The 15232-nt window shown below is 48.3% G+C and overlaps 1 long non-coding RNA gene across 1 annotated transcript; it reads left to right on the forward strand.

The window, feature by feature from the left end:
* The first annotated feature begins 600 nt into the window (after window positions 1–600).
* LOC140728680 (uncharacterized) lies at window positions 601–14740 on the forward strand. Its single transcript, XR_012099145.1, has 3 exons — window positions 601–686; window positions 7852–8233; window positions 14363–14740. It is a non-coding gene; the product is annotated as an uncharacterized lncRNA (long non-coding RNA).
* The last annotated feature ends 492 nt before the right edge of the window (window positions 14741–15232 follow it).

The raw sequence follows: 15232 nt of genomic DNA on the forward strand, positions 1-15232 counted from the left end.
CCAATCGCACAATGTAGGAATTATTTTGGTGAGATATCAGGGAGACGATATGCCCAGATTGGGATGGCAGCTACTGAGATCACACAACCGTAGATGGTGAATCATGACGACTCCAGCCAGCCATTAACTCTGATTACCGCCTTCCATGAACTCGTCACCCCCGCGGAGAAGCAGGGCATTTTGCCCTCACTCAAAGTTGCTTGTGCGAAATCAGAATTCTTGCAGAAGCTCGAATAGATGATCGAAATTCACCAGACCCATTCCAAAGGGATCCACGAGTTGGTGAAAGCGAGTAAATAAGTTTTGAAATGCTTTGGTATCCTCCTTAATCATATGTGGCCACTGAAACTTTATTGCTATCCTTTGCTCTCTCAAGTTCAGTTTTAGGAACGCGTCTGAACTCTCCGAACTCCCCAAGGTCTCTTCCGTTTTCATATGTTCACGGCTGAAGGCGTGTACGTGTTCCTGCAACAAACCAACCCTGTTCAGTTAGGAATCAGTGATTTATCTAATTATAACCAGTTTATAAGAGTTGCGGATCTTTAAGGAAATGACGATTACTTCGTGCAACTTCTGTATTTCAGTTTTAGTAAGGAAAAAAGGACACCAGACTAACGCGTTGGCGATGCGCTGTCTCCGGCTTTGTCTCTGCACGGTTCTGCTTTCCGTATCAGTCCGGGGATACAGTAAGTGTTTCCCATTGTCCTCATTATCTCCTTGTTTCGGGTTTCCGCTGTGGCAGTTCTGCAGGTGTTTGAGCGCTGTATCACACAGTGGGAGTGGGAGGTTGTTGGGAAACTGTCCAACCGTAAGCGCTCCTGACAGATGCGCCTTCTTGACACACTGCACACCCTCAGTGGAGGTGATCTGGTAGTCGGGCAGTTGGAGAAACACACATATAGAACCCAGAGTTTTGTACCCCGGAGTGGAACCCTCGATAAACAGGAGGGTGGGTGGCTATTGGCGATGGCGGAGGATCGGGGTGTTAAGTTTAAATAGATCAGCCGGAAACTTGTTCAATAGCGGTGAGATCTAGCGGTGCCGAATGGCCTCCTGCTTCTAATTCACACTCCGGATGATCTCCTACAGTTAAAGAGGTCGGAGGGATTCCTAGTTGGAGGAGGGGGAGGTGAGCAGTTAAAATTATGAAGAGTTTGGACTATGGGAGGCTCTTCCCATTGATGGGCGTGGTAGGAAATTACGTCACAGAATAAATGTGAATCGCTAAATAACTAAACTATTGCTCGGAAACATTATTGCCACTCTGATTGTGTTCGGAGTGAAACGTGGGGCCGGAAGTAGCCGTTGAAAAGAGGAGCGGGACAAGTGTCTGAAACGGAATTCGTGGGGCTGTGGGTAAAGGATGGGGGAATGGGACTGGGTGGGTTGTTCTCACAGACAGGCAGTATGAAATCAATGGGCCGAATGTCCTCCTACCCTGCTTTCTGTCACTCCGAGGGAATTCTTAGAATTCTTCTGTCCGTAACCGGTGCTTCAGAATAGAAACATAGAAAACCTACAGCGCAATACAGACCCTTCGGCCCACAAAGTTGTGCCGAACATGTCCCTACATTAGAAATTACTAGGCTTACCCATAGCCCTCGAATCTCCAAGCAGTTCCCCTCTGAAGGATTGTTAAGGCCAACAGATTCCGGGAACAGACAATTACAACCCCCCGAAACCCCGACAGGTTTCCAGCATGTAACCCACTCCCGGGTATCCGTTATTATACATATAACCTTGGTTCTAAGGTTGTCAAGCCGAGGAGTGGTAGTGCGGACAAGCTCCCACTACCTAAAATTGCTCCTCATGGCGTGTGCCTCAAATAGCCTCTGACAACCAAGTCCAACTCCTGGCCTTCTCGTGTGGCTTAGCCTCTAAGCTCGGCGGAACCGTTTCTACTGACGGGAGAAGGGGGCGAAGGCGGATTCTGGCGCCTTAAAACCAATGCTTCGGGTAGATGGTGCTCGTCAGTCTGGGAGTGTTACACGGGGGTGACAGAGGAGAACCCAAGTGCAGGACACCGGCACGTCGAGTCAGTTGGGGAGGCTGGCGTAGACCTGAACGCAGAGCAGGAAACCAGAGGGATCTTGACAAGGAGACGGGATTCACAGGGACTCTCTAGAAACTAGAGCGGAACTTAGAACTACCGGTTCTAATCCGAACAGGGAACGAAGTATCACACGAGAATTGACCAACGAACTGGCAACCTGTGATAGAGTCGTCCTCGTATTTATTTCCCAGTCTCTGATGAAAGCCAGGTATACCACTATTGGGTAACTAGCAGCAATTGACTGAAATTGGAGCATGATCAGGTTAAAGTGTTAAAGGGGAACGGCCAACCGGAACCATGACAGTACCCCCCCCCCCCCCCCCCCGCCCTCAATGGGAGCTCCTTGCGTTCCTCCAGCCTGTCTGGATGGTCCCGATGGAAGTCCTGGATGAGGAAATGGCCTAGGATAAAGGAGCGGGGGACCCAGGAACGTTCTTCAGGACCGTACCCCTCCCAGTCCACCAGGTATTGGAGGCCCTTGCCCCGACGGCGCACATCTAGCAGTCGTCGGACAGTGTATGCCGGATGGTTGTCGATGAGCCGGGCAGGGGGAAGAATCTCAGCTGGGGGACACGAAGGCTGACGGAGACAGGTTTTATCTGGGGCACATGAAAGGTTGGGTGAATACACATGGACTTAGGCAGCGTGAGGCGGACCGCTGTGGGGTTGGTAATCCTTTCGACCTTGAATGGTCCCAGGAAGCGGGGGGCGAGTTTCCTAGGTTCGCATTTGAGCGGGATGTCCTTAGCGGAAAGCCACACCATCTGCCCCGGTTGGTACTCTGGTGCTGGAGTCCGGTGTCGGTCAGCTGTTTTCTTATTTCGGTTTGTCGATCTGAGTAGGGCCGTGCGAGTCTCCTCCCCAACCTTCCGGCACCGATCAACATGGTCCCGAACCGACGGTACCGCGATCTCTTCTTCCTGAGCGGGGAACAGCGGGGGTTTGGTACCCAAGGGAGCACTCGAACAGGGACCTCCCAATGGCAGAGCTCACCAGGGAGTTGTGGGCGTACTCAATCCACGGGAGATGGTCGCTCCAGGTTGACGGATGGTTTGCCGTTACGCAACGTAACGTCCGCCTCCAGGTCTTGGTTGACCCGTTCCGTCTGCCCGTTCGTCTGGGGGTGGAGGCCGGTCGACAGGCTGACCGTTGCACCTAAGGCTTGACAGAAGGCCTTCTATACCTGTGAGACGAACTGGGGACCTCGATCGGATATGATGTCCGCGGGGATTCCGTGGAGCGGAAGACGTGGCGGACTAGAAGATCTGCGGTTTCCTGCGAGGATGGGAGTTTAGGGAGGGCCACAAAATGCACCGCCTGGGAGAATCGGTCTACCACGGTGAGGACAGTTGTGTTTCCGCGGGAAGGGGGTAGACCGGTGACGAAGTCTAAAGCGACGTGGGACCAGGGACGCCCAGGTACAGGTAGGGAACGGAATAATCCCGCAGGTGACCGATGGGAGGCTTTTCCACGGGCGCGGACGGAACATATGGAAACATAGGAACGGGTGTCAGCGTCCACGGAGGGCCACCAGAAATGCCTCTTCAGGAGGGTCAGGGTCCGATCGACTCCGGGATTGCAGGCGAAGCGAGAAGCGTGCCCCCACTGTAGGACCTGTGATCGAACAGCATCGGGTACAAAGATGCGATTGGGGGGTCCGGTGCCTGGGTCGGGTTGTGTCCTTTGGGCCTCTTTGACTTTGGACTCGATCTCCCAGGTGAGGGCAGCCACTACACAGGATGGTGGAAGAATGGTCTCAGGGTTGGGAAGATCCTCCTCGGAAACGTATTGGCAGGAGAGGGGCATCGGGCTTCCCGTTCTTGGACCCCGGACGATAGGTGAGGGAGAACCTGAACCGGCCAAAAAAATAATGCCCAACAGGCTGGCGGGAATTCAGGCGTTTGGCGGTCTGGATATATTGAAGGTTCTTGTGGTCTGTCCAGACAATGAATGGGTGTTCCGCCCCCTCCAACCAATGCCTCCACTCTTCCAACGCCAGTTTGACCGCTAGTAGCTCCCGGTTCCCCACGTTGTAGTTTCGTTCAGCGGGAGACAGTCGGCGAGAGAAGAAAGCACAGGGATGTAGTTTCTGATCCGGGCCCGAACGTTGGGACAGTACCGCTCCCACCCCGGAGTCAGAGGCGTCAACCTCCACAATGAACTGACAGGAGGGGTCCGGTTGAAACAGATCGTGGGCAGACGTGGAATGCCTCTTCAGTTCGGCGAATGCTGAGTCCGCCTCGGAGTTTCAAAGGAAAGGTGTGGCAGATGAGGTAAGTCGGGTAAGGGGGGCCGTCACCTGACTGTAGTTGCTGATGAACCGCCGATAGAAGTTCGCAAACCCCAGGAACCGCTGGAGTTGATTGCGGTCCGTGGGTTTGGGCCACTCGGCCACAGCCCGGATCTTCTCGGGATCAGCTCTCACCTGTCCCCTCTCGATGATATAACCTAGGAAGCTGACCGAGGGGACGTAGGATCGGAAGGTGTAGAGTCTCTATGGGTTGAGTTAAGCGTAAAATGACCCCAATGGCAGTTGTATACGGCCTCCAAACAGCAGCCGGGATTTGGATTACAAATTACAGCAGGAGGTAGAAAAGGCCTGTCAGAAGGGCAATGTCATGAGAATCGTTGGAGATTTTAACAAGAAAGTGGATTGGGAAAACCAGGTCAGTACTGGACCTCAAGAAGGAGAATTTGCAGAATGCCTAAGGGATGGCTTTTTAGAACAGCTTGTTGTTGAGCCCACGAGGGGATCGGCTGTGCTGGATTGGGTGTTGTGCAATGATCTGCAGGTGATAAGACAGTTTAAGGATAAGGAACCCTTAGGGAACAGTGATCACAATATGATCGAGTTCACATTGAAATTTGAGAGGGAAAAATAAAATCCAATGTGTCGGTATTACAGTGGAATAAAGGAAATTACAATGACATGAGAGGGGAACTGGCTGAAGTTGACTGGAAAGGGTCATTTGCAGGAAAGACAGTAGAGCAGCAATGGCTGGAGTTACTGCGTAAAATGAGGCAAGTGCAAGTCAGATATATTCCAAATAAGAAGAATTTTTCAAAGGGAAGAAGGACACTACCATGGCTGACAAGTGAAGTCAGAGCCAAAGTAAAAGCAAAAGAATGGGCATACAAGGAAGCCAGAGCTAGTGGGAAGATAGAGGATTGAGGAGCTTTTAAAAACTTGCAGAAGGAAACTAAGAAGGTCATTAGGAAGGAAAAGGTAAATTATGAGAGGAAGCAGGCGACTAATATCAAAGAAGATATTAAAAGCTTTTTTTTTAATATATAAAGGGTAAAAAGAGAGTCGAGGGTAGATATAGGACCAAAACAAAATGACGCTGGAGATATTGTAATGAGAGATGCAGAAATGGCAGAGGAACTGATTGCGTATTTTGCATCAGTCTTCACAGTGGAGACATCTGCAATTTACCGGACATTCAAGAATGTTAGGGAAGTGAAGTTTGTGCAGTGAAAATTACGACTGAGAAGGTGCTCAGGAAGCTAATGGTCTGAGGGTGGATAAATCTCCTGGACCTGATGGAATGCACCCTCAGGTTCTGAAGGAAGTAGCTGGAGAGATTGTGGAGGCATTAACGATGATCTTTCAAGAATCAATAGATTCTGGCATTGTACCGGATGACTGGAAAATTGTAAATGTTACTCCACTATTTAAGAAGGGTGGGAGACAGCAGAAAGGAAATTATAGACCTGTTATGCTGACATCAGTGGTTATGAAGTCGTTGGAATCGATTGTTAGGATGAGATTACGGAGCACTTGGAGGCACATGATAAGATAGGCCAAAGGCAGCATGGTTTACTTAAAGGAAAATCCTGCCTGACAAACTTACTGTAATTCTTTGAGGAATTACAAGCTGGATAGACAAACAAGATGCAGTAGACGGGGTGTATTTGGATTTTTAGAAGGCCTTTGACAAGGTGCCACACATGAGGCTGCTTAGCGAGATAAGAACCCATGGAATTACAGGGAAGTTACTAGCATGGGTGGAGCATTGGCTGGTCAGCAGAAAACAGAGAGTGTGAATAAAGGGATCCTATTCTGGCTGGTTGCAGGTTACCAGTGGAATTCCACAGGGGTCGGTGTTCGGACCGCTGCTTTTTACAATGTATGCCAATGATTTGGACTATGGGATTAATGGATTTGTGGCTAAATTTGCCGATGAAACAAAGATAGAATGAATGAATGAATGAATGAATGAATGAATGAATGAATGAATGAATGAAATTAATTTATTTTGGTCAGCACAAACATAACAAAAAGCACCATTTACAATGATGATTTCATAGGACAAAATTACAACAAAACGCATAGATATTCTTTAAAACAGACCGAAAGGGTGTAGGCTGAAGCTACAGCTTATTACGCTTACCCCTCTTCCCTATACAACAACATATTTGGCGTCAATCGTCACATCAAAAACAAAAAAAAATCATAATCTTTTAACACAAAATTCAGTTCCAAATATCATTTATTTACGTTACTCCCATTCACTTTAAATCATGTATTTTATATTGGTTCATTAAATAATTTTAAAATAATTTAAAAAAATATTTTAATAGGTGGAGGAGCGGGTAGTGTTGAGGAAACAGAGAGCCTGCAGAGAGACTGCGATAGTTTAGGGAAATGGGCAAAGAAATGGCAAAGGATATGCGATGTTGTAAAGTGTATGGTCATACACTTTGGTGGAAGAAATAAAGGGGGCAGACTATTATTTAGATTAGGAGAGAATTCAAAATGCACAGTGGCAGAGGGACTTGGGAGTCTTTGCTGAAGATACCTTAAAGGTTAACCTCCAAGTTGAGTCGGTTGTGAAGAAGGTGATTGCAATGTTGGCTTTCTACTCTAGAGGTATAAAATATAAGAGCAGGGATGTATCGTTGAGACACACGTGAGACCATATTGTTTGCAGTTTTGGGCTCGTTATTTTAGAAAGGATATACTGACATTGGAGAAGATTCAGAGAAGATTCACGAGAATGATTTCAGGAATGAAAGGGTTACCGTATGAAGAACGTCTGGCAGCTCTTGGGCTGTATTCCGTGGAGTTCAGGAGAACGAGGGAGAATCTAATAGAAACATTCCGAATGTTAAATGGCCTGAACAGATTAGATATGACAAAGTTATTTCCCATGGTAGGGGAGTCAGGACAGGAGGGCATGACTTCAGGATTGAAGGACGCCCATTTAGAACAGAGCTGCGGAGAATACTTTAGTCAGACTGTGGTACGTTTGTAGAATTTGTCGCGACAAGCGGCTGTGGAGGCCAATTCATTGGGTGCATTTAATGCAGAAATAGATAGGTTCTTGATTAGCAGGGAATCAAAGGGTATGGGGGAGAAGGCAGCGGAATGACTGGGATGACTGGAATGATTGAATGGTGGAGCAGACTCAATGGACCGAATGGCTTACTTCTGCACCTATATCTTATGGTCTTATGGTATTATGCCAGTGATAATAAACCGGATTCTGAGTCTGTATCGATATAAAAACCAGGCTCTCCGATATGTTACGATACCACGTGGGACTACAGCCCAGGCTGCCGTTCAGTTTTCTTCTGAAACTCTGTTCACCAGCTGTTTTGATCTCTCTCTCCCCCCCCTCTCTCTCTCTCTCTCTCTCTCTCTCTCTCTCTCTCTCTCTCTCTCTCTCTCTCTCTCTCTCTCTCCTCTCTCTCTCTCTCTCTCTCTCTCTCTCTCTCTCTCCTCTCTCTCTCTCTCTCTCTCTCTCTCTCTCTCTCTCATACTCACGCCATTTCTGCCTGTCTCTCCCTCTCAGCAGACTATTCGAAGAATGGTTGGTCAATGTCCGGCGCTGATGTGGTATCTGCGGTGGAAGGGGCCTCCGCTGTGTTACCGTGTACTTTCACCCACCCACGCACTGAAGTCGCCCTGAACGGCTCCGTGATCTGGTACAAGATAGAATCAGGTGCTAGACCAGTTTTTAACTGCACATTTTTCGCTCCCGGCCGCTCCCGGTGCAATACGACACAGGAGGCTGGAGGAGGGCGGTTCGGATTCGTGGGGAACCTCAGTCGGAGAGATGCCTCGATAATGGTGGAGCGTCTGAACCGGAGTGACGGGGGTCGGTATCAGTGCCAGGGTGGAGCTCAATATTTATAAACTTCGATCAGTGGTTCTAACGGAGCTCTCTGTGACAGGTGAGGACCAAATTTCAGGTACTGTAGCTGCCTCGGATCCCCATGGTCCAAACCTGATCAATAATGTTGATCAGTCCACGTGGGAGCGAAGTGTCGGGGATCCTGACCCGGGTCCCTCTCCATTGAATCCTGTTGGGCAGTAGTGCTTGGGGGAACTGCATAGCGTTGGCTCTGGTATAGTTGGTTGGGCTGTTTGCTATAAAAGTGTTGCAGCTTTTATAAAACTTCGGAGAGCCCACATTAGGAGATTTCTGTGCTGATCTAAGAGCTACATTTGACAAAGGGTATGGAAGTGTTGGAGAGTATTCAGAAAGTGTTCAATGGATTGGGAAGTGGTTGTGAACAGGAGAAGTTGGACAATATTGGCTTCTTTTATAAGAGCAGCAAAGGGCGGGGGCATGGGACTTGGTGAGTGATCTGGTAGTATTTAAAGTCTGCGAATAGAGACAGTGTAGAGTCAGGGACTTTGTCAAGTGACCGAATGTTCTCCTTTCTGGCTGTAAACTCTCTGTCACTCCGAGGGAATTCCAGGAATCTCTCTGTACGTTACCAGGTGCACAGAAAATCTCCAAATTCTTCCCCTCCTCCAGAGAAAACGAAGCAACAGAATTATAAAAACCAACAGTCCAGGGACAAGAGAAGGCAAATACCTGAACGTATTGCTTTCAGGTAAAGTGCGAGAAAGTTTAAAGAGGTTTACACTGGCACTTCTTTTCGTACACAAAGAGTGGAATATCGGAAGCAAAACAGCACAGTGCAGGAATTGACCGTTCGGTACCGCAAAGTCTGTGAGACCATGTGGCGAATTAAATCCCGTCTACCCGCACATAATCCGCATCCCTCCAAAACGTGCATATTCATGTTCGTATCCAAAACTGCCATACCTGGCAGTTCAGTAGATGGATATTGATCTGCAAAAAAAAAGGGGCCCTGTCCTTATCCTAGTGAAGATGTGCAGGTACTGGAGGAGGTTCAGAGGAGCTTCAGATGTACAGGTACTGGAGGAGGTTCAGAGGAGCTTCAGATGTGGCAGGTACTGGAGGAGGTTCAGAGGAGCTTCAGATGTGCAGGTACTGGAGGAGGTTCAGAAGGAGCTTCAGATGTACAGGTACTGGAGGAGGTTCAGAGGAGCTTCAGATGTGCAGGTACTGGAGGAGGTTCAGAGGAGCTTCAGATGTACAGTACTGGAGGAGGTTCAGAGGAGCTTCAGATGTACAGGTACTGGAGGAGGTTCAGAGGAGCTTCAGAAGAGTGATTCTGGGAATGCAAGGGTTAATGTATCAGGAGTGTTTGATGGTTCTGGGTCTGTACTCGCTAGAAGACGGGGTGGGGGTGTGGATGAGTATCTTATTAAACGTACCTCATATTATTGAAAGGCCTAGTTTGAGTGAACGTGGAGATGATGTTTTCTATAGTGGGGCAATCTAGGATCGGGCCACAGCTTTAGAATAGAAAGCCGTCCCTTTAGAAGAGAGATGAAGAGGAATTTCTTTAGATAGAGAGTGATGAATCAGTGGAGGCCAAGTCATTGGGCATATTAAGGCGGAATTGGATATGTTCTTAATTAGTAACAGCGTCAAAGTTTACGGGGAGAAGGCTGGAGAATAGGGTTGAGAAGGAAAATACATCAGTCATCATCGAATTGCAGAGAAAAATCAGCGGGCTGAATATCCCAATTCTACTTCTATGTCTTATGGACTTGTTATAGAGTCCCCCTCGCTACTGCCTTATCTGGCATCTCACATACACGTTGAAATGTCAGATACAGTCTCAGTGCGACCTGGCTTCTGCTGTTGCGCCTAGAAAAGTTCACCACAGTTCCCCCTCCACTCTAGCAGTACTATGTATATATGTATGCAGGACTTGCTGCTGAGAGGAACAGTCACGGGGGAGCCCTGCACTGACGGTTCCGTCCCCGGCCTCTCCTGGTGGTCATCAATTATCTGCATCCACTTACTAAAAATCTTGCTTGTGATACTCCCAGTGTCCCGCAAGATCCTAGATACGTTCAAATTCTGCTCCGTTTCCCCCGCACGGTCAGCGTGGAGCCGCATCTGGACGCATTTCCTGCAGGTGAGGTGGTCAGAGAAACTGGACGTCTCCCTAGTCTCCACGCGCTACAGAGGGAGCCTGCTTCTGCCCTGACAGCCATCTCATCCACTCTAATAGGAAACGCACGAGATTCTGCAGATTGTCGAAATCCAGAGCAACGGAGGGTCTCAGCTCCATGGACTGTTTTCAAGGATTTCAAATTCCCTGGCCCCCATCATCTTACTTTCACTATGGATGTCCAGTCCCTATGCACCTCCAGCCCCCCACCAGGAAGGCTTCAAAGCTCTCCGCTTTTTTTTTATGGACACCAGACCTAAGTCGTCCCCCTGTATCACCACTCTCGTCCAACTGGTGGAACTGGTCCTCACTCTCAATATTTCTCCTTTGGCTCCTCCCACTTTCTTCAAACAAAAGGGGCAGCCGTGGGTCCCAGCTATGCCTGGCTGTTGTCGGCCATGTGGAACAGTCTATGTTCCAAAGCCTACAATGGTGACCGTCCCCACTTTTCCTACGCTACATCGACAACTGCATTGGTGCTGCTTCCTGCCACCCATGCTAAACTCATTGACTTCATCCACTTTGCCTCTCAACGTCCACCTTGCCCTCAAATTTACCTGGTCCATTTCTGACACCACCCTTCCCTTTCTCGATCTCACTGTATCTATCTCTGGAGAGAGCTTATCCACTGATGTCCATTACAAACCAACGGACTCTCACAGCTACCTGGACTACACCCCGTCCCACCCTGCTACTGGTAAAAATACCACCCCATTCTCTCAATTCCTCCGCCTCCGCCGCATCTGCTCTCAGGATGAGGCTTTTCATTCTCGAACGAAGATGTCCTCCCCTTTTCAAATAAAAAGGAGGTTCCCTTCTTCCACCATCAACGCTGTCCTCAACGCCATCTCTTCCATTTCACGCACGTCTGCTCTTACCCCATCCTCCCCGCCACCCTACGAGGGATGGGAATCCTTTTGGTCCTCACCTACCACCCCACCGGCCTCCGAGTCCAGTACACAATCCTTCGAAATTTCGCCATCTCCAACGGTATTCCCTCGGACCTTGAACGAGACTAGTGTTGCAATTGCAGGGGCCCTGGCAGATATATTTAAAATGTCGGTATCTATGGGTGAGGTGCGGGAGATTGGAGGATTGCTCATGTTGTTCCATTGTTTAAAAAAGGCTCAAAAAATAATCAGGAAATTATAGGCCAGTAAATTTGACGTCTGTAGTAGGTAAATTATTGAAGGAGTACTAAAAGATAGGATCTACAAGTATTTGGATGGACAGGAACTTATCAGGAGAGTCAGCACGGCTTTGTGAGTGGTAGGTCATGTTTAACAAATCGATTAGAGTTTTTTGAGGAGGTTACCAGGAAAGTGGATGAAGAGAAGGCAGTGGATATGTCTACATGGACTTCAGTAAGGTCTTTGATAAGGTCCCGCATGGGAGGTTAGTTAGGAAGGTTCAGTCGCTAGGTATACATGGTGAGGTTGTAAATTGGATTAGACACTGGCTCAACGGGAGAAGTCAGAGAGAGGTAGTGGAGGATTGAACAGAGGGATCTAGGAATACAGATACAAAATTCCCTAAAAGTGGCATCACAGGTAGATAAGGTAGTAAAGAGAGCTTTTGGTATATTGGCCTTTATAAATCAAAGTATTGAGTAATAAGAGTTGGAATGTTATGGTGAGTAGTATAAGGCATCGGTGACGCCGAATTTGGAGTATTGTGTGCAGTTTTGGTCACCGAATTACAGGAAGGATATTAATAAGGTTGAAGACTGCAGAGAATGTTTAGAAGGATGTTTGCCGGACTTGAGAAACTGAGTTACAGAGAAAGGTTGAATAAGTTAGTGTTTTATTCCCTGGAGCGTAGAAGAATGAGGGGAGACTTGATAGAGGTGTGTAAAATTATGGTGGGTATAGATAGAATGAATGCAATCAGGCTTTTTCCACTGAGGCCAGGAGAAAAAAAACCCCGGAGGACATGGGTTAAGGGTGAAGGAGGAAAAGTTAAAGGGAACATCTGGGGGGGGGGGCTTCTTCACACAGAGAGTGGTGGGAGTGTGGAATGAGCTGCCAGATGAAGTGGTGAATGCAGGCTCACTTTTAACATTTAAGAAAAACGTGGACAGGTACATGGATGAGAGGTGTATGGAGGGATATGGGCCAGGTGCAGGTCAGTGGGACCAGGCAGAAAAACGGTTCAGTACGGCCAAGAAGGGGCCAAAAGGCCCGTTTCTGTGCTGTAATGTTCAATGGTTCTATGGATCCCAGCACCAAACACATCTTTCCCTACCCTCGCTTTCTGCTTTCCACAGGGATCGCTCCCTATGCGATTCCTTTGTCCATTCATCCTTCCCCGAGGAATCTCCTCCTGTAACTTACCCTCGCAAGCGGAACATGTGCTACACCTGCCCCTACACCTTCTCCCTCACTACCATTCAGGGCCCAAAATAGTCCTTTCGGGTGAGGGCGATATTTCACCCGTGTGCCTGTTCGGGTAATATACTGTGTTAGGTGCTCTTGGTGTAGCTTCTTGTATATTAGTGAGACCCGACGTAGATTGAGAGACTGCTTCGCTGAGCATCTACGGCTCCGTCCACCAGAACAAGTGGGATCTTCCAGTGGCCACCCATTTTAATTCCACTTCCCAATCCTATTCCAGTAGGTTAATCCATGCCTCCTCCACTGTCGTGATAAGACCACACTGAGGGTAAAGAAACAACACCTTGTATTCCGTTTGGGTAGCCTCCAACCTGATGGCATGAACATCGATTTCTCAAACTTCCGATAATGCCCTCACCCCTTCACCGTTTCCCATCCCCTTTCCCCTCTTTCACCTTATCTGATTGCCTCCTCTGGTGACAACCCCCCCCTTCCTTTTTCTTTCTTCTGTGGCCTGCTGTCACTTTCACCAATCAACTTCCCAGCTTTTTACTTCATCCCTCCCCGTCCAAGTTTCACCTATCATTTTGTGTTTGTCTATCCCCTCCCCCCCACCTTTTAAACCTACTTCTCAGCATTTTTTCCTCCAGTCCTGTTGAAGGGTTTCGGCCCGAAACGTCGACTGTACTTTTTCCATAGAAGCTGCCCAGCCTGCTGAGTTCCTCCAGTATTCGGTGTGTGTTACTCTAATAACGTGACCGATTCTAAGGAACATCTTAACTGAACTTGCTTGCTCAGACTCCTGAACCGAAGCCTCGATGCATATACCTAACTACCGCACCACAGCTCAAACACAGCTAGGACAAAAAGGATGCTCCACTGGGTCCCGCTATTTTTTAAAACCTGCACATTACGAAATACTAGATCCGAGAATGTTTATTGTCCTTTCTGCAGTCCACGACTGTAAAGGAAAAATAAATGACTGTTACTCCAGATCCAACGCAACATGAAAAACACAATAAACATAACAAGCACAATTATAAAAGAAAAGCACACACACACACACACACACACACACACACACACACACACACACACACACACACACACACACACACACACACACACACACACACACACACACACACACACACACACACAATAAATATAAAAACAATCCCTCTAAAGCAAAAACGTACACGAAACTGAGTGTGTCCATATATACTGGAGATAAGATTAACCTATATATGTAGACTGTATGTACATAAAGTGATGGTCGGTATCTGTAGACAAGGTGACTCTGACAGGAAATGATAAAGTGGCATAGTGACTCTTGGCCAGAGGAACTCTTTTTGGTCACAGTAGAGCCTATGAAAACACTTACGTCAGCGTAGGGATGACGGGTGGAGTGAGTGTAAGTGTGAAGTGGCAGCTCGTGGGGGGGATGAAGGGTTCTGAGGGGCTGTGGAGAGTGCTGGTGGAGTGGGATAATGGGTGGAAGTGCTGATCAGTCTGACAGCTTGGGGCAGTAACTGTTTTTGTGTCCAGTGGTCTTGGCATGGACGCTGCGTTGCCTCTTCCCTGATGGGAGTGCCACAAACAGTGTTAATAACTACAACTACAGTATTGAAATCCTGCTCACACCTTCCAGTTGCTGTAACGCAAAAAATGTTCGTCCTTCCCTCAGCTCCCGGCGAGAGTGTCTCAGTGATGACTGGAACCGAGGGAGCTTCGGCCACGTTACCCTGTGTGTTCACACGGCCTCGGCAGAGCCTCACCGCACACACGGTGACGTGGATGAGGAAGGATCCCTACCGACACATCGTCACCTTCAGGCACCAAGGAAATAGATCGTGGGCAGCGGAAAACGGAGTGACTCGGTACGAGCTCGTCGGGGACCCAGAGCTGGGAAATGTTTCGACCAGGATAAAGCAGCTGTGTGAGGAGGACACCGGTGGCTACCTGTGTCTAGCTGAGTTCAGGGACTTGGACTACCGTTATCCACACTTCGACGGACAGCAGCTCAAGCCCCCATATATCCATGTGTTTCAGAGTGAGATCCGGGGGCAGGTCAGACCAGGTAAGAAATCATTGACACATCCTGCAGGGTACGGGGAGGAAGTCAGAGGGAGGAAGGGGAAGAGGAATGGAAGACGCATCTAACAACGATCAGGCGGCTGTAGCCTGGCCTCTGAGAGGCCAGCATCTGGGCAGTAGGAATCTGGGCTGTCACATGGAGAGCGGGGTTAGGGGGCAGATAAAAGTGGTAGCGGGTTTAGAGAAGGGTTCAGTGAAACACGGAGAGGCCAAGAGAACCAACTGGAATATGGCAGACCAGAAATACAACACTCTGTCATTTTGTTTAATAATGGAGTAAAAACCCTAACGAGAGTTCGATAAGGGATTGTTCAATGTTCATCTAGGGAAACATGGAGAAACTTAGTAAAGCGGCGTGTTCTCAGTAAACCAGAAAGACAATCAGATGTCACTTTTCCTAAGTAAGGGAGTGTTTACTGGAGTAAAGATGTTATACAACAATCTTATAAATATTGCATAA

This window comes from Hemitrygon akajei, chromosome 6 (genome assembly GCF_048418815.1).
Source record: "Hemitrygon akajei chromosome 6, sHemAka1.3, whole genome shotgun sequence".
In the NCBI taxonomy this organism is placed as follows: domain Eukaryota; kingdom Metazoa; phylum Chordata; class Chondrichthyes; order Myliobatiformes; family Dasyatidae; genus Hemitrygon; species Hemitrygon akajei.